The 26,117-nt window shown below is 39.4% G+C and overlaps 1 protein-coding gene and 1 pseudogene across 1 annotated transcript in view; one reads left to right on the top strand and one right to left on the bottom strand.

Annotated features, from left to right (window-relative positions):
- The window catches only part of TNFSF18 (TNF superfamily member 18), a 97,813-nt gene that overhangs the window by 21,790 nt on the left and 49,906 nt on the right, over positions 1-26,117 (top strand). The gene's annotated exons all lie outside the window — the stretch shown is intronic.
- LOC132657538 (UDP-N-acetylhexosamine pyrophosphorylase-like) lies at positions 15,958-19,759 on the bottom strand (annotated as a pseudogene).

The following is a 26,117-nucleotide window of genomic DNA, read 5'->3' as shown; positions in this document are numbered from 1 at the left end:
TGCAATAAGAAGCTGATGCTCTCAGCCACAGTCAACTCCATGTCTTATTTTTGCTGACTGTATAGAGTTTCTCCATTTTCTGTTGCAAACAGTATAATCAATCTGATTTTGATATTGAACATTTGAATGATGTCTATGTGTAAAGTTATCTCTTGTGTTGTTGAAAAAGGGTATTTGTTATGACCAGTACCTTCTCTTGGCAGAATTCTGTTAGCCTTTGCCCTGCTTCATTTTGTACTCCAAGGTACTTGTACTTCATTTTGTTACTCTAGATATTTCTTGACTTCCTACTTTTGCATTCCAATCTTCTATGATGAAAAGGACATCTTTCTTTTTGGTGTTAGTTTTAAGATGTCCAGAATCATTCAACTTAAGCTTCTTCAGCATCAGTGGTGGGGCATAGACTTGTATTACTATGATGTTGAATGGTTTGTCTTGGAAACAATCCAAGATCATTCTGTCATTTTTGATGTTGCACCCAAGTACTTCATTTGGACTCTTTTTGATTATGAGGGCAACTCCGTTTCTTCTAAGGGATTCTTGCCCACAGAAGTAGATATAATGGCCATCTGAGTTAAATTCACCCATTCCAGTCCATTTTAGTTCGCTGATTCCTAGAATGTCGACATTCACTCTTGCCATCTCCTGCTTGACCATGTCCGATTTACCTTGATTCATGGACCTAATATTCCAGGTTCGTATGCAAGCTGTTCTTTCCAATGTCAGATTTTACTTTCATCACCAAACACATCCACAGCTGAACATAATTTCCGCTTTGGCCCAGCTGCTTCGTTCTTTCTGGAACTATTAGTAATTGTCCTCTGCTCTCCCCCAGTAGCATATTGGACACCTTCCAACCTCGGGAGCTCATCTTTTGGTGTCATATCTTTTTGCCTTTTTATGCAGTTCATGGGGTGCTCACGCAAGAATACCAGAGTGATTTGCCATTCCCTCCCCCAGTGGTCCCCATTTTGTCAGAACTCTTCATTATGACCAGTCCATCTTGGGTGGCCCTGCACGGCATGGCTCATAGCTTCACTGAGTTGTGCAAGCCCTGTCTGTCACAACAAGGCTGTGATCCCTGAAGGGGAAGGCTAGTGTGTGGGAGGAATATTTCTGCTGTTTTAGGATAGTGTGGGAATTTCCCAGGAATTGGGCCATTGCCCACATATGGGCATTTTATGATCTACCTTCAAACTGGCATTGTGTAAGAGAGTGTGATTTTAAGTATCATAATGAAGATACACTCTAAAGTCAATGATCAGACTATTCTCAAAGCCACTTTGGTTTTAGCTGGTGCTAACCAATCTTTATTGCATTCCAACAGCAGTATTGTCCCTTCTTCATTATCTACTTTTGTGTCCTGCCTCTTTCCCCCCACTATTTCAACTTCATAAAAGCTCAACATAGGCAGAACACTCTTTGAAGTAAATTGCAGTCATATTTTTTTTTTTTGTCCATCTGCTAGAGTAATAGAAATAAAAGCAGAAATAAACAAATGGGACCTATTTAAATTTACAAGTTTTTGCATAGCAAAAGAAACCATAAACAAAATGAAAAGATAACCTATGGAATAGGAGAATATTTGCAAGCGATGCTACTGACAAGGGATTAATTTGTAAAACATACAAGCATCTCTTATAGCTTAATATCAAAAAACAAAGATTGAAGATGAAGGTCCAATACTTTGGCCACCTGATATGAATAGTCAACTCATTGGAAAAGATCCTAATGCTGGGAAAATTTGAAATCAAAAGGCCAAGAGGGCAGCAGAGAATGAGATGGTTAGACAGCATCACCGACTCAATGGATATAAATTTGAGCAAACTCTGGGAGATAGTGAAAGACAGGGAAGCCTGGCATGCTGCAGTCCCTGGGGTCACAGAGTAGGACATGACTTAGTGACTGAACAACAATGGAAAAATTGACAGAAGACTTCAATAGACATTTCTTCAAAGAAAACAATACAGATGACCAAGAGGCACATGAAAAGATGTTCAATATCATTAATTATCTGAGAAATGCAAACCAAAACTACAATGAGGTATCACCTCATCAGTCAGAATAGCCATGAGCAAAATGTCTCCAAATAATAAATTCTGGAGAGGGTGGGAAGAGCAAAGAACCTTCCTACCCTATTGGTGGGAATGTAAATTGGTACATTGGAGAATGTAAATTGGTACTATGGAGAACAGTTTGGAGGGTCCTTAAAACACTAAAAATAGTTACCTTATGATCCTGTAATCCCATTCCTAGGCATATATCCACAGAATACTCTTACTCAAAAATATACTTGCATCCCAGTGTTCATGGCAGTACTATTTACAATAGCAAAGACAAGGAAGCAACCTAAATGTGCATTGATAGTGGAATGCATAAAGAAGATGTCGTGTATGTGTGTGTAATTGCATATCACTCAGCCAAAAGGAGGGTGAAATAATGCCACTTGTAGCAACATCGATGGACCTAAAGATTATCATATTAAGTGAAGTCAGACCCAGAAAGACAAATATCATGATATTGCTTATATGTGAAATCTAAAAAAAGAAATTATTTATAAAAGAGAAATAGACTCACAAACATGGAAAACAAATGTATGATTACCAAAGGGAATTGTTGGCAGGTGGAAACAAATTAGAGGTTTGGGATTAATATATATATACTACTATATATAAAATATGTAACAATGAGCTGCTGTATAGCACAGGGAACTATATATATTTTGTAATAACCTGTAATGGAAAAGAGTATGAAAAAAGTATACTGTGTGTAACCAAATCGCTTTGTACACTTGAAACTAACATCATTTTATTTATTTATTTTAAATGAAACAAAGATGACTATTTTAACTCAGGGATTGACCCAGTGTATCCTGAATTGGCAGACAAATTCTTAACCACTGGACCAGCAGGAAGCCTGGCTTTCCTGGTCTTAAGAGACCTTTGAGGAATTCAGTCTGACTCCTCCTGAGTTGCTCCACAGCCAGTGTGGAGGATCCTGTGTGGTCAATTGACCAGACTTATTTTGCAAACAAAAATTAGTCTTGATTTGCCTGTGTTTGGTAGAGATGAGGATAATTTTAGAGAGAAAAATATGTTTTAATGGTTATTAAATTCTAGTTATGCTAATTGAGGTCTGTATTTATAAAAGTTACTATGTTAGTCATACTTTTGCCCTGATGTTCAGGATGGGAAGAGAATTCTCTAGTGAAGTTGTCACAGAGTATACCTACTCACGCTATGTAACACTACTTGCTTGAAGTCTTCTACTAAACGCACAGAAACAGATTTTTTCCCCTAACAATTTGGTATAATGTATAGTCTCTAAAATGTTTCTTCATTAACATACCTCTAAATGTGTTCACAATATCTGATCAGTTCTCCACTCTGCCTCAGTATGGATAACTAGCAAGTATAAAGGAGGACTAGTACTGGAGGACATGATCTAGACACAGGGCAGGCAACATTCACCCTGGTTTTGAGAGACATATATTTTGATCTATTGAAAGATTTGTAATCAAAGGGAAAATAATGGAAAAATGTGCATACATTAAAGTATGGAGAAGTCATTCTGGCATGTGCATGGTTAACTTAAACTTTTTTGGCCAGAGTGGCCTGTTTTGTGGCCCATCAGACATGCACTGTGGAGAAGGAAATGGCAACCCACTCCAGTACTCTTGCCTGGAGAATCCCAGGGGCCAGGGAGCCTAGTGGGCTGCTGTCTATGGGGTCGCACAGAGTCAGACATGACTGAAGTGACTTAGCAGCAGCAGCAGCAGCAGACATGCATTGTATGTCTGCTTTGGCCATTGAAGAGGGGAGTGCGTTTGAATCTCAAATGGAATAGCTGTGGTTCAGACATTCAAGTGGCCATTGTAGATGTAATTTTTAGACATGCTCCTGTATTACTGAAAACAATTTCTGAACCGTATTGCACACCAGGGTGTAAAAACACCAGCAGATGTGATTCTCTCTCTGAATGTGGGTGCTGCTTGTATTTTGCTTAACTATCTCATCTCCCTTGTATTGTGCCTGTCAGTTGTCTTACATTTCATCCCTAGCCTGAGTGGAGGAAGTCTATTTTAGGACCGAGCAGCAACAATGGCCTTGCTATGAAACGAATCTAATTGCTGGGTCTACAGCAAGATGCCGCTGTTGTCTTCCTCTGGGCGTCTGTCTTCCTTCTGGCTAATGGGACTAAGTCGGGAGGATTGACAATGGGAGGGAAGGCTCTTACCATCTCCCTGTCCTGCATGCCAATATGTCAGAAGCACCCCATCCACAAATATTATCATACACTTTGTCAGGGTGGATTCCCATTAGCACCCCCTGAGCATGTTATGTGGAATGGAATAGGCTGGCTGCTTGACACACAAGTGGGATTTGGTTCAGAAATGCATAATGCATCATACCCCTAGTGGCTCCCAAATAACAGGGGTGACAGACTTGTACTGTGACTGTTGACTCCTTGCTAGGTCACTAGAATGTTCCTCTTAGAGCTGAGGCCTTCCCCTCCTCTTAGGGGTGGCTCTGAGTGTGTGAAAACCTGGGGTGGGCTGACCTTCCTTATAACTAGTCAGAGTGCTGCTGCCCTTGACTTCCTCTCCGTTCACCTGGAAAGTTCTTGGCTCCAAAATTAGCCCAGATACTGGCAAATGACTGTTTTTTAGTGCACTAGGTACCTTATTTTGATACTCTTTGGCCGCTGTTTGTATTGTATATGTGACACCTGGTTGCAGTGCCCCCCTACATACCTGACCCCAGGGATATCAAAGAAAAGGGGCAGACCAAGATAATAAGAGTTGGGCAATGTATGTAGGGGTAGAATATATGATCAGGTCACCCAAGATGGCTGTTCTCACGTTCTCTATACAACCCTGGTTGGACCAGTGCCTTCTTCACCTACACCCTACTCACATGACTGACCTTCCTATGTACTTGCACCAGGTCCCAGCTGATGATTGGTGTAACTTTAGTCACCAGGATAGCTTATCAAAAGGGTAGTAAGAGTACCCATCTGCTGGTTTTCCTAGTAACCAGTGAGCTAACTTGATGTCATTTCCTATTGGTAACTACCCCCTGCCCCTGGAAGCAAAGCCTGCTGCCTTGTATTGTCCCTGCTGCCTGCCATACATGGTGGGGTTTTGCTCCAGGACCTTGCTTTACACATATAAGCTCCTCCTATATGATAAACCATTGATGGCTCTGTTGCTGACTCCATGCTTTCTTTGGTCTTGAGGATGAGCAAGTATAGGGCTTGTAGGGCTGTGGGGTGTAGCCCAGCACTTGCCAATCCTTTTTATTCTACTCCCCGTTTGTTGGATAACTGGTATACTAATGGACACGTGGTGGTACCTCACTGTTGTTTTGATTTACATTTCCTAATGGCTAGTGATACTGAATATCTTTTCATGTGCTTATTGGCCATTCATATACCCTCTTTGAAGAAATGTCTATTTAAGCCCTTTGCCCATTTTTGGATTGTTTTTTTTCTTTTTTGTCTGTTAGATCATGGGAATTCTTTATATATTCTGGATATTGATCCTTTATTAGATATATGCTTTGTCAATATTTTCTCCTATTCTACAAGTTACCTTTTCATTCTACTGACAGCATCCTTTGATACAGAACAGTTTATAATTTTGATGAAGATCAGTTTATCTATTTTATTTCTTGTCTGGACTTTCGGTGTCATACCCAAGAGATCATTGCTAAACTGAGTGTCAGGAAGATTTTCCCCTGTATTTTCTTCTAAGGATTTTATTTCTTATGTTTAGGTGTTTGATCCATGTGAGTTAATTTTTGTACATGGTAAAGTAAGCATCCAACTTCCTTGTTATTCACATGGATATCCAACTTTTCTAGCACTGTTCATTGGAAAGGCTGTCCTTTTCCCATTGAATGGTCTTAGTATTCTTGTTAAAAATCAAGAGACTGTGAAAAGGTTTAATTTTGGATTCTCTTCTGTTCTTTTGTCTACATTTCTGTCCTTACACTAGTACCATAAAATTTTGATGACTATACCTTTGCAGTAAGTTTTGAAACCAGGAAATATGAGTTCCTCAACTTCGTTCTTCATTTTCAAGATTGTTTTTTGGTTATTCTGAGTCCCTTGAAAGTCCATAGAAATTTCAAGATGGGTTTTTCTATTTATGCAAAAATCCCACCATTGGGATTCTGATAGGGATTGCATTGAATCTGTAGGTCGTTTTGGGTAGTATTGTCATCTTAACAAAATAAAATCTTCTAATTCATAAGCATGGGATGTTTCATTTATTTGTGTATTCTTTAACTTCTTTGAGTAATGTTTTACAGTATTTAATGTGCAAATCTTTTGCCTCCTTAGTTAAATTCATTTGTAGATTTAAAACAAATTTTGAGGCTATTGTAAGTAGAACTGTGAATTTCCTTTTTGGATTATTGATTCTTAGAGTATAAAACTATAACTGAGTTTTGTGTGTCAAATTTGTATTCTGGAACTTTCCTGAATTTATTAGCTCTTAACAGGTAGGGGTGTGTGTGTGTCTTTAGATTTTTCTATATATAAGATAGCCTCATCTTTGAACAGATAACATTTAACTTCTTTCTTTCCAGTTTGGATGCCTTTTATTTCTTTTTCCTTGCCTAACTGTCTCATTGCCTTTGTGTGCATGCTAAGTTGCTTCAGTTATGTCCAACTCTTTGTGACCCTGTGGGCTATAGCCCGCCAGGCTCCTCTGTCCATGGGATTCTCCAGACAGGAGTACTGGGGCGGGTTGCCATTTCCTTCTCCAGGGGATCTTCCCAACCCAGGGATCGAACCCACATCTCATTATGTCTCCTGCATTAGCAGATGGGTTCTTTACCACTAGTGCCATCTCATTGCCTTTAATCGTACCAAATAATTCCTTCATCCAAAGCCTTCTAAGGACATTCCAGATTCTATTTCTGTATGTCTTTTTTCATCTCCACAGGGCTTTTCTTTGTTGCCTTAGACATAGCTGCTCAAAAATCTTTAAATTCAAAATTATAAAATGCTTTAGCTGAACAAAAAGGAGCTTCCTTATTTTTCTGTGAAGTGTTAAGACCACCTTCTGTGGGTCCAGATTGAAATCAGTTATTTCTATTCTGGAATGAGTCTGAGTAAAGTTCTCTTGTTCAAATATTCCCTCTTATCGCAGAGTGCCAAGTGTGATGGCATGAGTCCTATATTTGAAATAAAAGAATCTGGGTTTATGTCCCCTTTCTTTCTCTTACTAGGTTTGGGTGAAGTGGAGAAGGCTTCTCTTCAGACTGTTGGCAGCTGTGAAAATGGGGTTTGAAGAATATCTATCTTACCTAATAGTATTTTAAGGATCAAATAGACTATGTATCTAAATACACTGCATAAGCACTAAAGTGCCATCCAAATGTATATTATAATTGTAAGTAAAATTGTAAAGTACTATATCTAAGTAAAACATTATTATTTGTTCATTGATTTATTTTACAAAACTTACCAAACTTCTGTTATGTTCTATGAGGGAGAAGGGGGAAATTTCTCAAAAGGAAATAAGAGGATTCTCTTTCTATGGGGTCCTTATACTTTAATAAGCTAGATAATGTGCATAAACAATTCCAATTCAGCATGACAAATGGTTCAGTAATGGTGTAAACAACTGGTACGCTAGAATACCTGGTTCTTTCAGGAGAGGCTTGGAAAAACTTAACAGGTTGTGCACTTGAGCTGAGTCAGAAAACACTGGTGTGCTCACCATGGACAAAGGAAGGGATCCTAGAGGGCTATAGAGGACAGGGCTAACTTAAAAATGAAGCAGTCATTGCTCCTTTGCCTGAGATTAGAACCCCTGGTATTCCAAGAAAGGAAGCACTGAGAAAGCAGCAGGGAAAGCAAAATTTGAAGACTTTCAACACCAAAAGCATCTTTGGTGGTAATCCCTCAATTTCCCTTTTTAGTCTCTATGTGAACTTAATTTTGCTCAAACAGTTTGTCATTTAATAATATAAAGCTACACCTGTAGAGTGAAACAACTTCTTTCCAGTCATGAGAAATAGTAACAGTGATGATAAAAATCAGTGAGAAGGTCACAGGGTGGAGAAAAAGACATTTTCACAAGTTTAGGCCATAACCCTCTCTGAGCTGGTTTTGGACTTGCTCCTGGGCCCCACACCTTAAAACTACCAGCTAACAACATTGCACTGACCTGGAGGGCTCCCCATCCCAAAAAATCATTCTCAACTGACAGACCATCTGAGTCATTAACTAAATTCCCTGGAGGTTGGAATGCAGTGATCCCTGCAGCTAGATCAGGGTACCTTGGGGAAAAAACTTCCCTATTATTAGAGACCTATGATGTGGTGGAGCACTCCAAGAAAGATGACACTGAGTTTTTGTTTTTTATTTATTTTTTAATTGAAGGATAATTGCTTTATAGGATTTTGTTGTTTTCTGACAAATGTCAACATGAATCAGCCATAGGTACACCCATGTCCCCTCCCTCCCATTCACTTCCCATCCTACTCCTCTAGATTGTCACAGGGCTCCTGTTTGAGTTTGCTGAATCATACAGCAAATTCCCATTGGCTATCTATTTTACATATGGTAATGTAAGTTTCCTGAATTATTTGCAGGGTAGTAATGGGGACACAGACATGGAGAACAGATTTATGGACACAGGGTGGTGGGAAGGAAGAAGGTGAGATGTATGGAGAGAGTAACATGGAAACTGAATTTTATTCACCAATTTTCTTCAAGCAGAGAGTCCCTAATAGACTGTTGACTTAAAGATGGCTCCCCTGATATTCTGTTGTATCTCTAGCACCTAGCACAAAATAGGGTGACAAAAAATATATGGTGTTGTCAACTGAATGGTCCAGAGGATGCTTCTTCACCAAAAAAGCATCAAACTGGAAGTGAAATTCTGGATGTGAATTACTAATATAAAAACTTCAGCTCCTGCCTCTTTCTCATGCCCCAGAAAGGAAAAATGGGAGCAAGTAGGGTTGCCTTTCCTTGTGCTGTCTTCTTGTTCTACAACATTTTTGTTTTTTCTCCCAGACCACGGTATACCAAGAGCTCTCCCCACATACTCTCTTGATAGAGGGACTGAAATTGCTTAGGTCTTGACCTTCTATCCCCCCTGCCTTTTCCTTTATATTCCAAGAAACATAGTCTCCACAAAATTTTGCACGAAAGGATATCATGGTCAAATTATACTCAAAGATGCTTGGTCACAAGCACAGTCATGGAAGACAGCAAGTTTGGCCCTGTGCTGAGGAATCTTGTTTTCTTTCATTCCCTGACTCTCCTCCTGGGCCCCTTAGCAGCCTCTCCCCTCGGCCCCTCCACTCTCTAATAACAGCACATTCCTTTCGCCATGCTTCCTCACAGAATGTCTGTTAGTCACTCGGTTGTGCCCTACTCTTTGCAGCCTGTCAGGCTCCTCTTTACATGGGAATTTTCCAGGCAAGAATACTGGAGTGGTTTGCCATTTCCTTCTCCAGGGGATCTTCCCAATCTAGGGATGGAACCAGGTCTTCTGTACTGCAGGCGGGTTCTTTACAACTAAGCTAACAGGGAAGCTCTTCTCACAGTGCAGGAAACCTAATTCTGAAATGCCCTCTCATTTAGGCACAGCGCTGCCCTGGAGTCATATTCTTGTCTGGTCGGTTAGTCATGTTTCTTTCCAGGGATTCTCAGTTGCACTAGCATGTTCAAAATATTTAAGGCCCTACATTTCCATTTGAATGGGTAAACCTCTATCCCTTTGGTGGGATTTCCTTCTATACGTTTCTTGGGAGTTGGTTGTTTTCCCAAAAGGCCAGAGTCTTGTAACATCCCTAATTGGTTTGTATCCTCAAATGCTAAGTAATGAGGGAAATACTTTCTGAATCCCGAATTAGTGGCTGATAGTTCTCTTAAGAGAAATTAGTAAGGTTGGAGGTGATGATAATGTAGCCCAGAACAATGGGCTTCTGGAGCAGCCTAGAGGGCTTAGAGTCTGCCACTCTTTGCTATACCATTGGCTTGAAACTTCAAAACTGATTGTGGAGGAAAAGCTTTGGCAGAAAGTTTGGTGTCCTTGTAGGAAAGGAAGGGAGGAAACAGGGCTATGTTCTTATTAGTATTTGTGGTCCAACTCTTGGGTTATAAGTGAATGTCAGCCCATGAAGGAAAACCCACAGTCACATGTTTATGAGCTAATGTGAACATTCCAAAGCCATATTGTGGTTAACAAGGCTCTACTTCAAGAATAAATGGTCCGTTATCTGTGCAAAGCTCTTCCTGAGAAATAATAAACGGAAAGTTCTGGAGTGGGGCCTTCAAGCTTTTGTTCCAGAGGAAGAAGCCATTTGTCTGGTCTGGCTCTGCTCCAGGTGGATTCTGTGTAATTTAAGTAATTCTGGATTCTGAGCCCACAAAAGACTAAGCAATAAAAATGAGGGGACACACTTCCCACAGTAGATTAGGGCAGGCTTGATGGGTTTCAGTGCAGGGCCAAGAGGCCTGACATCTGTTTTCTCAGCAATACTTGCACTTGTTATTATAATATTTAATTCCCCTTTGCAAGCACTGAACATCGGAGAACTTGAGAGTAGTGTTTAATGCTTCCAGCAGAGCACTTTATGTCTAAGTATGTATGTCTATCCATACATATTTTTTAGAACTTTAGGCCCCTTGGATAGATGTCCCTCCATGTCTTCCTCTTTCTCTCCAGCCTCCATTTCTCTCCATTCATGTCCTTTGAAGACCTTTGCAGAAAACCTCTTATTGCTTTCCCAATTGGGAGTTTGACATTCCGCCATAGTCTTACAAATTTGTCCTTCTTGAGAGGTATTTTGTTTGCTTTCCCCTGAGTGTACAAGAAAATTCACTCAGAGACTTATGTAAGTAAATTTAAAATAAGTAAATTTTATTTAAATTTAAAATGAGTAAAATAAATAACAATTTAAATAAATAAAATTTAAAAATAAGTAAAAGTAAATTTAAAAAGGATTTCCCTGGTGGCTCAGCTGGTAAAGAATCTGCCTGCAGTATGAGAGACCTGGGTTCAATCCCTGGGCTGGGAAGATCCCCTGGAGAAGGGAACAGCTACCCACTCCAGTATTCTGACCTGGAGAATTCCATGGACTGTATAGTCCATGGGGTTGCAAAGAGTTGGACATGACTGAGCAATGCTCCTTCACTCAAATTTAAAATATATACATACCCAAAGCACTGGCTTGCACACACTCTGGCACTCTCTCTTTCCTCTTTATGTAAGATCTTGGTCGCTGCAGTGTGGAGAATAAATTGGAGGAAAGAAAGACCAGAGGTTACTGCCATGGTAATTTGGGTAATGATGATGAGGGCAAAGAAATGGGATGGACTCAGGGGTTATTCAAAATATGAATGGAGAGGGGTGAGGTAGTGAGGAAGAAAGAGGCATATAGAATTGGCTTCTGAGTGGATTGGGTGTGGAGTGATGAGTTCACTGGGATAAAGAATCTGAAAGGAAGGAAATAGCTGAATGGACATCAAATGAATTCAATTTTGGACACACTGATTAATCGGATTTCCAGATTAATCAGAAGGAAGTTGGATATGTGCATTTGGAGCTCCAGTGATATCTGTCTGGAGACACAGAGATGAGATTCCTCATCAAAAAGGTGTTAATTGATGCCCTTAGAGTGGATAACATAGCCTACTAACCTAGTTAGAGTGGCTGTCAGTTCAGTTCAGTTCAGTTGCTCAGTCGTGTCCAGCTCTTTGCAACCCCACAGACTGCAGCACACCAGGCTTCCCTGTCCATCACCAACTCCTGGAAATTACTCAGATTCATGTACTTCACATTGGTGATGCCATCCAATCATTTCATCCTCTGTTGTCCCCTTCTCCACTTGCCTTCAATTTTTCCCAGCATCAGGGTCTTTTCCAATGAGTCGGTTCTTTGCATCAGGTGGCCAAAGTATTGGAGTTTCAGCTTCACCATCAGTCGTTCCAATGAATATTCAGGACTGATTTCCTTTAGGATGGACTGGTTGGATCTCCTTGCAGTCTAAGGGACTCTCAAGAGTCTTCTGCAACACCACAATTCAAAAGCATCAATTCTTCAGTGTGCAGCTTTCTTTATAGTCCAACTCTCACATCCATACATGTCTACTGGAAAAACTATAGCTTTGACTAGACAGATCTTTGTTGGTAAAGTAATGTCCCTACTTTAATATGCTGTTTGGGTTGGTCATAGCTTTTCTCCCAAGGAGCAAGCATTTTTGAATTTCATGGCTGCAGTCACCATCTGCAGTGATTTTGGAGCCCACGAAAATAAAGTCTCTCACTGTTTCCATTGTTTCCTCATCTATTTGCCATGAAGTGATGGGACTAGATGCCATGATCTTTGTTATCTGAGTGTTGAGCTTTAAGCCAACTTGTTCATTCTTCTCTTTCATTTTCATCAAGAGGCTCTTTAGTTCTTTTTCTCTTTCTGCCATAAGTGTGGTGTCATCTGCATATCTGGGGTTATTGATATTTCTCCCAGCAATCTTGATTTCAGCTTGTGCTTCCTCCAGCCCAGTGTTTTCTATGATGTACTCTGCATATAAGTTAAATAAGCCAGGTGACAATATACAGCCTTGATGTACTCCTTTTCCTATTTGGAACCAGTCTGTTGTTCCATGTCCAGTTCTAACTGTTGCTTCTTGACTGGTAACTAGATTTCTCATGAGGCAGGTCAGGTGGTCTGGTATTCCCATCTCTTTAAGAATTTTCCAGTTTGTTGTGATCCACATGGTCAAATGCCTTGGCAAAGTCAATAAAGAAGAAGTAGATGTTTTTCTGGAACTCTCTTGCTTTTTCCACGATCCAGTGGATGTTGGCAATTTGATCTCTGGTTTCTCTGCTTCTTCTAAATCCATCTTGAACATCTGGAAGTTCACAGTTCAAGCACTGTTGAAGCCTGGCTTGGAGAATTTTGAGCATTACTTTGCTATATGTGAGATGAGTGCCACTGTGCAGTAGTTTGAACATTCTTTGAAATTTCCTTTCTTTGGGATTGGAATGAAAACTGACCTTTTTCCAGTCCTGTGGTCACTGCTGTTTTTTCCAGATTTGCTGGCATATTGAGTGCAGCACTGAAAAAAGATGTTCATGACCCAGATAATCACGATGGTGTGATCACTCACCTATACCCAGACATCCTGGAATGTGAAATCAAGTGGGCTTTAGGAAACATCAATATGAACAAAGCTAGTGGAGGTGATGGAATTCCAGTTGAGCTATTTCAAATCCTGAAAGATGATGCTGTGAAAGTGCTACACTCAATATGCCAGCAAATTTGGAAAACTCAGCAGTGGCCACAGGACTGGAAAAGATCAGTTTTCATTTCAATCCCAAATAAAGGCAATGCCAAAGAATGCTCAAACTACTGCACAATTGCACTCATCTCACACGCTAGTAAAGTAATGCTCAAAATTCTCCAAGCCAGGCTTCAGCAATACATGAACTGTGAAATTCCAGATGTTCAAGCTGGATTTAGAAAAGGAAGAGGAACCAAAGATCAAATTGCTAACATCTGTTTGATCATTGAAAAAGCAAGAGGGTTCCAGAAAAACATCTATTTCTGCTTTATTGACTATGTCAAAGCCTTTGACTGTGTGGATCACAATAAACCATGGAAGATTCTGAAAGAGATGGGAATACAGACCACCTGACCTGCCTCTTGAGAAACCTATATGCAGGTCAGGAAGCAACAGTTAGAACTGGACATGGAACAACAGACTGGTTCCAAATAGGAAAAGGAGAACGTCAAGGCTGTATATTGTCACCTGGCTTATTTAATGTATATGCAGAGTACATCATGAGAAACACTGGGCTGGAGGAAGCACAAGCTGGAATCAAGATTTCCAGGAGAAATACCAGTAATCTCAGATATGCAGATGACACCACCCTTATGGCAGAAAGTGAAGAAGAACTAAAGAGCCTCTTGATGAAAATGAAAGAGGAGAGTGAAAAAGTTGGCTTAAAACTCAACACTCAGAAAACTAAGATCATGGCATCTGGTCCCATCAATTCACAGCAAATAGATGGGGAAACAATCAAAACAGTGTCAGACTTTATTTTTTGGGCTCCAAAATCACTGCAGATGGTGACTGCAACCATGAAATTAAAAGACACATATTCCTTGGCAGGAAAGTTATGACCAACCTAGACAGCCTTTTTTTTTTCTTTTTTATCAGTATAAGAACACTTTTCTATATTGAACTTTAATGATATTTTCACCATGAATTGACTTTAAATACTTTAGATCAATGTACAAAGTATTCTGTTAAGTCTTATCTGTATCAGTACTAAAATTCAAACACCATGAGCTCCAAGACCAATGGCAGTGCTGCCACTCTATTTGGTTTTGTCAAAATCCATTATAGCCTTTAGGACCAAGGCCATTCACCTACATTTGTTCAGTTTATTTATGTATTTTTTAAATTAATTTTTTATTTTATTTTTCAAAAGCAGAGAGATTACTTTGCCAACAAAGGTCCATCTAGTCAAAGCTATGATTTTTCCAGTAGACATGTATGGATGTGAGATTTGGATTATAAAGAAAGGTGAGTGCTGAAGAAGTGATGCTTTTGAACTATGGTGTTGGAGAAGACTCTTAAGAGTCCCTGGACTGAAAGGAGATCCAAGCGGTCCATCCTAAAGGAAATTGGTCCCGAATATTCATTGGAAGGACTGATGTGAAGCTGAAACTCCAATACTTTGGCCACCTGTTGCAAAGAGGTGACTCATTGGAAAAGACCCTAATGCTGGGAAAGATTGAGAGTGGGAAGAGAAGGGGACGACAGAGGATGAGATAGTTGGATGGCATCACTGACTGAATGGACACGAGTGTGACTAAGCTCCGGGAGTCGTTGTTGGACAGAGAGATCTGGCATGCTGTAGTCCATGGGGTCCCAAAGAGTCGGACACAACTGAGAGACTGAACTGAACTGAGTGCAGCACTTTCACAGCGTCATCTTTTAGGATTTGGAATAGCTTAACTGGCATTCTGTCACCTCCACTAGCTTTGTTCGTAGTGATGCTTGCTAAGGCCCACTTGACTTCATATTCCAGGATGTCTGGCTCTAGGTGAGTGATCACACCATCGTAGCTTTCTGGGTCATGTAGATCCTTTTTGTATAGTTCTTCTGTGTATTCTTGCCACCTCTTCTTTAATATCTTCTGTTTTTATTAGGTCCATTGTGCCCATCTTTGCATGAAAAATTTCCTTGGTATATGATTTTTTTGAAGAGATATCTAGTCTTTCCCATTCTATTGTTTTCCTCCATTTCTTTGCATTGACCACTGAGGAAGGCTTTCTTATCTCTCCTTGCTATTCTTCGAAACTCTGCATTTAAATGGGTGTATCTTTCCTTTTCTCCTTTGCCTTTAGCTTCTCTTCTTTTCTCAGCTACTTGTAAGGCCTCCTCAGACAACCACTTTGCCTTTTTGCATTTCTTTTTCTTGGAAATGGTCTTGATCACTGCCTCCTGTACAATGGCACGAACCTCTGTCCATAGTTCTTCAGGCACTCTGTCTATCAGATCTAATCCTTTGAATCTATTTGTCACTTCCACTGTATAATGGTAAGGGATTTGATTTATGTCATATCTGAATAGTTTAGTGGTTTCCCCTACTTTCTGCACTTTAAGTTTGAATTTGGCAATAAGGAGTTCATGATCTGAGCCACAGTCAGCTCCCAGTCTTGTTTTTGCTGACTGTACAGAGCTTCTCCTGCTTTGGCTGCAAAGAGTGGCCATAAGGGAAGAGAAAAGGACCATAGACAAAATATCAATGAATGCCAATATTGTAGGCATGGCTAGGAAAGAGGAACCCACCTTAAATAATAAAGCGGATGAAAAAAAGATGTGAAGTAAGACAGAAGCTAAGAGGAGAGTTTTTAAAGAACGAGAAAATAATCAATCATGTGAAAGCTCAAAAACATGTCTGGAAATGGTGTTCTTATAAGTTACATTTCCCAAATTTAATTACAAACTTCTGTGTCATTGTTGGAGAAAACATGGGTAGAACACTCTCGAACGTAAATCATGGTAGTATTTTTTTGGATCTGTTCTCCTAAGGCAAAGAAAACAAAAGCTAACGTGAACAAATGGGATCTTAGTTAGTTCAGTCACTCAGCCATGTCCGACTCTTTGTGACCCCATGAATTACAGCACGCCAGGCCTCCCTGTCCATCACCAACTCCCGGAGTTCACTCAAACTCATGTCCCTCGAGTCAGTGATGCCATCCAGCCATCTCATCCTCGGTCATCTCCTTCTCCTCCTGCCCCCAATCCCTCCCAGCATCAGAGTCTTTTCCAATGAGTCAACTCTTCGCATGAGGTAGCCAAAGTATTGGAGTTTCAGCTTTAGCATCATTCCTTCCAAAGAAATCCCAGGGCTGGTCTCCTTTAGAATGGACTGGTTGGATCTCCTTGCAGTCCAAGGGACTCTCAAAAGTTTTCTCCAACACCACAGTTCAAAAGCATCGATTCTTCGGCGCTCAGCTTTCTTCACAGTCCAACTCTCACATCCATACAGACCACTGGAAAAACCATAGCCTTCAAACCTAAAAGCGTTTGCACAGTGAAGGAAACTATCAACAAAACAAAAAAGACAACCTACTGAATGGAAGAAAATATTTGTAAATGCCTTGTTTGATAAGAGATAATATTCACAATATATAAAGAACTCATATAACTCAACATAAAAAAAAGAGCTCAAATAATCTGGTTAAAAAATGGGCTGAGGACCTGAATATACATTTTCCAAAGAAGACATACAGATCACCAACAATCATGCACTTCTGGTAGGAATGTAAATTGGTGCAGCCACTATGGAAAACAGTGTAGGAGTGCCTCAAAAAATGAAAACCAGAGCTATCATATGATCCAGTAATTTCACTCTTGAGTATTTATCTGAAGACAATAAAAACACTAATTTGAACCAAACAGTTCATGTTTTTCTGATAGCACACTGTTTACCTTTGTGGGAAAAAATAAACAAAAGCAGTAACTCTCAGTGAAAACGTTAGAAAATCTGGAGTTGAGTCCTTTCTACAGATAAATACGCAGTACTTTCTTGGCATGCCATCTCATCACATGGGTAATACTATGTGCTTTATTTACAAGAGTGACTTCTCTCGCTTTCTCATTTACTGCCTTATAGGTTACTGCTGGAACCTCTTATTTTCTAGGGCAATTAAACATGTAAATAATTTATTCCTTATTAATAAATATAGGAAATGGGGCACTGATATGTGATGTAAGGGGAAGATCCTTTATATTGTTTACTGAAAAGAGCGTCTGGTGTCACCTGATTTTCTAGAGCTGGTACCAAGAACTCATGAATGTTTGATTTCTGTGGTCCATAGAGCAGTTTCCACTTGCACTCAATAGCGCTGTGAGTCAGATGACTTTGTCAGGTCTTGTCACAGTTCTGGAAATTGGGTATCCCATCAACCACTCAGAAAGGAAAAATATTTCTTATAGTTAAAAACAGGAATAAAAAAGCTTTCACTTCCTTCAATTAGTGTGAAATTTATTTACTCAGGTTGTGAGTGCTTGGAAATTGTCTACTTCTTTTTTTTCCATTTAAGCTAGTTATGATTCAGAAAAACATTTAAAAGCCAACTAGAAAGTCTGTGGCTTTGGAAGCCATACTTACACTTTCCCACAAAAGGAAATAGATCCCTATTAGTTAAAAGTCTAGCTTAGAATTTATCACTAGACTACAGTATATTTGTTTGCTTACCTCATTGTCTTTCAGATGCAAGAAGATGAACAAAATACAGTTCTCCCCTTTTTATATTTCTCACTCACCACTGAGTCATATCTATATACACAATGACCTAATACAATTTATCAGCACAAGAGTAGGCAGGCTTTCAAATTTTCTGGCTTTTATCAAAGTGTAGATTCTTTCATTTTTCTTTCCTGGGAACGAATTCATCTGGATCCCACTATCAACTTCAACAGAATGGCTTTCATCTGACATTTTATACATTATACTTCTGCCTTTATAAAGAGCCATTTTGTACATTTGGACAGCATTTTATTATTTTTTCTTAATTTTATTTTTGGTAAAATAAACTTACAGTACCAGGGAAACCTTTCAACATGTATAATCACATATTTTTACTATGTACAACTTCCAAAACAAGTGTTTTCAGCTCCAAGTAAAGTGATGTTAAAACATCCTGACAATACTTAAACTGTAGGAAATTTCTTAGATGGCCAATATTTTCCTTAGCTTAGAAAAAAAGTTATACAATTGACGAATATCAATAAGACCTTCAGTCAGTTGAGAATCATAAAAATGTTTTCTGAAGTTCAGTCATCTGGATCTTATGGACTATGGAGTAGTTGTGAGAGTTCAACAAGCAAAGTGAAAGCCTATGGATATTCAAACTTGAGTATTTCAGATGAGGTCCTATAGGTTTATGATCAGTCAACCAAAAAAAAAAAAAGGTATTCTTATGATGGGAGAACTTGGTATCTGGTTCATATACCATTCTTCACGGACTCCATTCTCATCAGTGATTAAAGGTGCATGGAATTCTCTCTCTGTCATATAACTTTTTAGTCCTTCTCCAGTATAGGAAATAAGAGGAGAGATTTCACATTGGATTGGTGCATCATTGGCACCCTTCAGGTGGGGAATTGCTGGGAGGCAAGAGCCACTTTCATCTATGACATGGCCTCTTGCATTAAAGACCCAACAATGATGGAGGGACATCAAAACCTGCCTTGCAGTAGTAGAGTTGTCCATTCTGACTGTCTTTGTCCTTCAGTGGGGAAAACTCATCTTCCCCTAATACTTCATACACCATAAACTTTGTGGATTCCATTGTTCTTTCACCGATTATTATATACCTCAAAAAGATGAATTTGTTGCCATGATATTATTCAGCTAACTATTGAAGCCTCAGGATACAGTCTGATTGAATCTGAAAAAGTGTCTTACAGGATGGCAAACCAACATCATACATTCCTTAGAGACATGCAACACTAGGTCTTGTCCCCTGCCCACCAGCTAGAAGAACTGCCAATTTGTTCCAAGAAATCTGGAAAGGTCCTTGTCCTTCAGTTTCTCAGGCCTGCAGCTGATTTGGATCCCTGGTATCCCTGCCCAACACCTCTCAAGGGACAGGTTCCGTTTAAGCATCCACTTTCTCTGGGAAGAATGATTAAATCGATCAGTCATCTTTTGGTAAAAGGAGTTCAGCTCCTCAAATGTCATGGTCTGGAGCTCTGCATAAAGTTCTACCTGTTGGGCTTTTTCCAGCTCATTCCAAAAGTGTAGCAGGTGTTCTTGTCCAGCTTTGGACATCCTGAGTTTGAGGCCATTAACATTCATTATGTTCTGGGATTCAGGTGTTTTGATAACTGGGGTATAGTTTCTACACCTGTAAACCTCCCTCAGCCTGAGGTGGCTCCTCCTGGCTCTGGCTCCTTTGGCATGGCCACTCATTGGCATCCAGTGCCAGCTCCTTCTCCAAGTGTACACCCTCATCTGGGGCTGGGGCAGCAGGGCAGGTGGGAAGCTGGGGTTGAGGGGTGGATTGACAGCCTCAGTCACTCCATCAACCCTTTGCTGCAGTGAGTGGTTGCCTTGGACAGCATTTTTTTTTTAACAAGTTTTTTATTTTTTAAATTTTAAAATCTTTAATTCTTACATGTGTTCCCAAACATGAACCCCCCTCCCACCTCCCTCCCCATAACATCTCTCTGGGTCATCCCCATGCACCAGCCCCAAGCATGCTGTATCCTGCATCAGATATAGACTGGCGATTCAATTCTTTTTTTTTTTTAAACATTATTCTTTATATCTTTATTATTATTATTATTATTATTAATTTTAAAATCTTTAATTCTTATATGCGTTCCCAAACATGAACCCCCTCCCACCTCCCTCCCCACAACATCTCTCTGGGTCATCCCCATGCACCAGCCCCAAGCATGCTGCACCCTACGTCAGACATGGACTGGCGATTCAATTCTTACATGATAGTATACATGTTAGAATGCCATTCTCCCAAATCATCCCACCCTCTCCCTCTCCCTCTGAGTCCAAAAGTCCGTTATACACATCTGTGTCTTTTTTCCTGACTTGCATACAGGGTCGTCATTGCCATCTTCCTAAATTCCATATATATGTGTTAGTATACTGTATTGGTGTTTTTCTTTCTGGCTTACTTCACTCTGTATAATCGGCTCCAGTTTCATCCATCTCATCAGAACTGATTCAGCCACTATGGAGAACAGTGTGGAGATTCCTTAAAAAATTGCAAATAGAACTACCTTATGACCCAGCAATCCCACTGCTGGGCATACACACCAAGGAAACCAGAATGGAAAGAGACACATGTACCCCAATGTTCATCGCAGCACTGTTTATAATAGCCAGGACATGGAAACAACCTAGATGTCCATCAGCAGATGAATGGATAAGGAAGCTGTGGTACATATACACAATGGACAGCATTTTAAAGTCATATGTAAAAACAGTAGAAGTTATCGTCAGATGATATCTACATGTCACTGAGAGAGATGGGTCCAGGAAATGATTTCCTTTCTTTTTTCTTTCTTTCCGATGATTTGGTGTCTTAAATATAAGAAAATGAAAACTTCATCACTTAGCACATTTACTTCCCTTTTGCAATGGCTGTCGGAGTTTAGAGCCAAACACATTGCTCAAATATCATCCTCTATCTGATAATGCCCATGTTTTCTGTTTGGTGTCCTAATGACTTTAGAACTGAAAATAGGATGGCCTTTGTCCACAGTTATACTAGGGTTCCAATTTCAGCTCTTCCTCTTGCTACTTACAGGAAGCTACATGACCACTTGTCAATCCACTTGACTTCTATGTGCCTCACTTTGCTTATGTACGAAATAGATAAACATAACCTTCTTTCATTAAATTGTGAAAATTAAATGAAAATGGGCCAAAGAACTAAATAGACATTTCTCCAAAGAAGACATACGGATGGCTAACAAACACATGAAAAGATGCTCAACATCACTCATTATTAGAGAGATGCAAATCAAAACCACAATGAGGTACCACTTCACACCAGTCAGAATGGCTGTGATCCAAAAATCTGCAAGCAATAAATGCTGGAGAGGGTGTGGAGAAAAGGGAACCCTCCTACACTGTTGGTGGGAATGCAAACTAGTACAGCCACTATGGAGAACAGTGTGGAGATTCCTTAAAAATTGCAAATAGAACTACCTTATGACCCAGCAATCCCACTGCTGGGCATACACACTGAGGAAACCAGAATGGAAAGAGACACATGTACCCCAATGTTCATCGCAGCACTGTTTATAATAGCCAGGACATGGAAACAACCTAGATGTCCATCAGCAGATGAATGGATAAGAAAGCTGTGGTACATATACACAATGGAGTATTATTCAGCCGTTAAAAAGAATTCATTTGAATCAGTTCTGATGAGATGGATGAAACTGGAGCTGATTATGCAGAGTGAAGTAAGCCAGAAAGAAAAACACCAATACAGTATACTAAAACATATATATGGAATTTAGAAAGATGGCAATGACTACCCTGTATGCAGAACAGCAAAGGAGACACAGATGTGTATAACGGACTTTTTGGACTCAGAGGGAGAGGGAGAGGGTGGGATGATTTGGGAGAATGGCATTCTAACATGTATACTATCATGTAAGAATTGAATCGCCAGTCTATGTCTGACGCAGGATACAGCATGCTTGGGGCTGGTGCATGGGGATGACCCAGAGAGATGTTATGGGGAGGGAGGTGGGAGGGGGGTTCATGTTTGGGAACACATGTAAGAATTAAAGATTTTAAAATTAAAAAAAAAAAAGAAAATCTGTTTTTTTATCCTTCAAGATTAGTTTATTTCTTTAAGATGGACCACTTTGAGTTTTTAATCCTTAAATACTTTGCTGAGTTTAAATCTGTTTATGGTGAGCTGCTGACTGGAAAAAGTGCATCTTTGTAGCTAGAGCTTAAAGGTCCTTCATACAGAGGAGGAAGAAAGCCACTGGGAAGTCAGAAAGTTGTTTATGGTTTTCTGAATAATTTAAAAATTAAACTTTCTTTTGGTGAAGAAAATGGCAGCCCACTCCAGTGTTCTTGCCTGGGAAATCCCATGGACAGATGAGCTGGGCAGGCTATAATCCATGGGGTTGCAAAAGTTGGACATGATTTAGCAACTAAGCCACTACCACCATACTTATTTGTAGCAGAACATGGTTTTAGAACCTGTTCAGCATACAGCTCCAAGAAGCCAGTACCAATTGATTGGAGTTAGAATGAGAACTAAATTCGCTTGGCATCTCTGTGTTTGTCACTTAAAAACATGGGCATATCTTTATGAAATTTTTTTTTCTGAAGTAAGAAAGTAATCCATGTGGCTTCTTCCATACCTTCTCATCTAATTTACCCTATAATTTAGAAGTAGTATAGAAATAATTTTCAAAATGGAAAAATCAAGATTGTCTCTGACCATAGAACAGATTTTTCAAAAGCAGATATAAAAGACCCAAGGCAAGCAGGACAATTAATCCTAGGTTATAATCTCAGTGTTATTATACATCTCTTGACTAACAAGTAGGAAGTACAATTCAGTTTACCAAAGGATTATTTTTGTAACAAAAATAGAGATGGTTTAAAGACTCAATACATAGACTTTTAAATTCATACTCTTGACATTGGGTCCTGCTGTGCCACTAACAGTCTGACTCTGGGGAAAGTAATTTCTTTGTTTCAGTTTTCTTACCTGTAAAGTGAGATTTTGAATTCTCTGTCTCAGTTTCTTCATCTGTAAAATGTGACCAGTAATGATAGCTCACTATCATAAGATTCAGTGATTTAATGCTTGCAGAGCACTTAGAGAAATGCCTAGCATACAGTAAGTTCCTTTTAAGTATTAGTTGCTCAGTCGTGTCTGACTCTTTGCAACCCCATGGACTGGAGCCCACCAGGTTCCTCTGTCCGTGGAATTCTCCAGGCAAGAATACTGAAGTGGGTAGCCATTCTCTTCTCCAGGGGATATTCCTGACCCAGCGATGGAACCTGGGTCTCCTGCATTGCAGGCGGATTCTTTACTGGCTGAGCCACCAGGCACGTGTTAACGAAATGTAAGCCAGTGAATGATGAAGAAAGCATGGGTAGATATGTAGTCAGGTTGTTATGAAAAAGGAGCGCAGCACAGTCTTTGGAGACAGTCAAGTTGAATTTTGGCTCTACCACTTTCTCATTGTGGAGGCTTGGACCAGTCAGTTTTTTTCATCTGAAGAATAAACTTAATAGGTTCTTGGGCTCCCCGCTTAAGCGAAAGCCCAATTCCATGATGATTAAAGAAGGCATCTGGATCCTTTGATTTAATAGGTTATAGACTCTAGAGACATATTTCTGAAATTTCTTCCTTTCCTAGCCTTCTTCCTCCTTTCTTCTTTCCTCGTGCCCTCATTCACTTCTCTTCCTTTCTTCCACACTGACTGAGTGCCTACCATGTGCCAAACATTATCCCCGGTCATGGTGGCACCATAATCCACTTCGCCTCTTTCAGGGGGTCACTATCTAGTACTTGTGTTTTATAAAGCGAGAAACTTTGCTGGTGCTAAACAGGAACTGCAGATATTAAGTCAACTAGGCCTGTTATAGTAACACAGCTGTTTATTTCTACCAATCATTTATCTTCTCTCAGGTCTTCCAGTCAATGAATTAAGATCTCTGAGCACTTACTGTGTGTTAGGTGATATAATGAGCTCTGGGAACACATAGCTCGTTAACACAGAATGGTGCTCACATTCTGGGTTGCCAGGTACTCGCAGGGCCATGGGAGAGAGGCACATGCATCCAGAGAACTACCAGGCCTCACTGATGTGTTGGGATAGAGACAGGAGAAGAGAGCTGTAGAAGTCTGGAGTAGGAAGTGTCAGTATATTCCTAGGAACATCAGGGAAGACTTAAAGAGTGAGAAATTTTTATTTAATTTGGGCTTAAAGGAGGAATGGATGTTTCTTAGAGAAGGGAGGTTTCCAGCAGAGATAAGAATGTGAAGGACTGAGTGTGCATACCTTTTGAGGGGAATAGAGATACTCAGTGACCAGTAGGCCCACGGAGACTCGAAGGCCGGCAGTATAGGATAAGGATCCAACTTCCTTATTTCGAATGTGAATGCCCAGTTTTCCCAACACCATTTGTTGAAGAGACTCATCTCCCAGTTGTGCAGACTTAGCACCCTTATAAAAAATCATTTGATTACATAAAGTGAAAGTGAAGTCATTAGTCATGTCCGACTCTTTGCAACCCTGTGGACTGTAGCCCACTAGGATCCTCTGTCCATGGGATTCTCCAGGCAAGAATACTGGAGTGGGTTGCCATTTCCATATGCTAGGGTTTATTTCTGGGCTCTCTAGTTTATTCCATTACTTTGTGTATATACAGTGCCAATACAACACTGTTTTGATGTCCATAGCTGTGTAATAAATTTTGAAATAGGAAGTGTCTGACCTCCAACTTTGTTTCTTTCCAAGAGTGTTTTATCCATTCTGGGTGCCTTGAAGTTCTAAATGAACTTAAGATACATTGTTCTATTTCTGCAAAAATAAAAAAAAAAGCCCCAGCATTTGGATTTTGATACAAATTGTATTGAATCTGTAGATCTCTTTCAGTAGTTTTCACATCGGAACAATACTAAATTTCCAGTTCATGAATATTGAATATCTTTCCATTTGTTAGCATCTTCTTTAAAATCTCTAAGTAACATTTTGTAGTTTTCAGTGTACAAGTCTTTTATCTCCTTGGTTATGTTTATTCCAAGTATTTTATTCTTTTAGATGTTATTACATGGAATTGTTTTCCTTATTTCCTTTTAGAATTGTTCTCTGTTAGTGTATGGAAATGCAAATGATTTTTGTGTATTGATTCTGTGTCCTGCAATTTTGTTTTCTTCTATCAGAACTATTTGTTAAAATTTATTTATTCTACAAGTTAGGATGTGTGTGCATAATCTTCAAAGATTTCTGTAAAATAAGATAATGTTGTCTGAGAACAGATAATTTTACTACTTTCTTTCCAGTTTGAGTGCCTTTTATATTTTTCTTCCTTAATTGCTCTGGCTTGAACTTCCAGTATTTTGTTGAATAAAAGTAGTGAAAATGGACAACCTTGCTTTGTTCTTGATATTAGATAAAACACTTTCATTTTTTCACTGTCGAGTTCGATATTAGCTAGGACCTTTCATATATGAATTTTATGATGTTGAGGCAGTTTTCTTCTGCTCCTAGTTTGAGTGTTTTTATCATGAAAGGGTTGAATTTTGTCAAATCTGTAATCAGTTGTAATGATCATGTGTTTTTCCCCCTTCATCCTGTCTTACATTGATTGCTTTTTATATTGGAATAATCCTTACATTCCAGGAAGAAATACCACTTGATCTTGACATATAATTATTTTAATAACTGGTGAATTCTGTTTGGTAGTGTTTTGTTGAGGACTTTTATGTTGCTACTCATCAGGAATATGAGTCTATAGTCTTGTAGTGAATTTGCCTCACTTTGATAGCAAAGCAATGCTTCCCTCTTTAAATGAGTTGGAAATGTTTCCTCTTCTTTAGTTTTCTGGAAAAATTTGAGGGGGATGGTGTTCATCATTTAAATGTTTGATAGAATTCACCAGTGAGGTAGTTTGGTCCTTAGGTTTTCTTTTGGAGAGGGTTTTGACTATTGATTCAATCTCTTTACTAGTTATCAGTTTGCTTATATTTTTCTGTTTCCTCATTAGGCTGCGTGTTTCTAGATTTTTGTCCATTTCACCTAGGTTATTCAATTTATTTATGTACAATTGTTCATAGTACACTCTCATAATCCTTTATATTTTTTATAAAATTGGTAGAAATGTCTGATCCTTCATTTCTAATTTTAGTTATTTAAGTCTTTCTTTTTTCTTAGTCAATCAAGATAACAATTTATCAGTTTTGTCAATTTTTAAAAAGAACCAAATCTTGGTTTCATTTTTCTCTGTTGCTTTTTAATTCTTTATTTTGCTTCTCTCTGCTCTAGTCCTTATTATTTCCTTCCTTCTGCTAATCTTGGGTTTAGTTTGTTTTCCTTGTAGTTCCTTAA

This window comes from Ovis aries, chromosome 12 (assembly GCF_016772045.2).
Source record: "Ovis aries strain OAR_USU_Benz2616 breed Rambouillet chromosome 12, ARS-UI_Ramb_v3.0, whole genome shotgun sequence".
Classification (NCBI taxonomy): Eukaryota; Metazoa; Chordata; class Mammalia; order Artiodactyla; family Bovidae; genus Ovis; species Ovis aries.
This window is presented reverse-complemented; position numbering and strand designations above follow the sequence as displayed.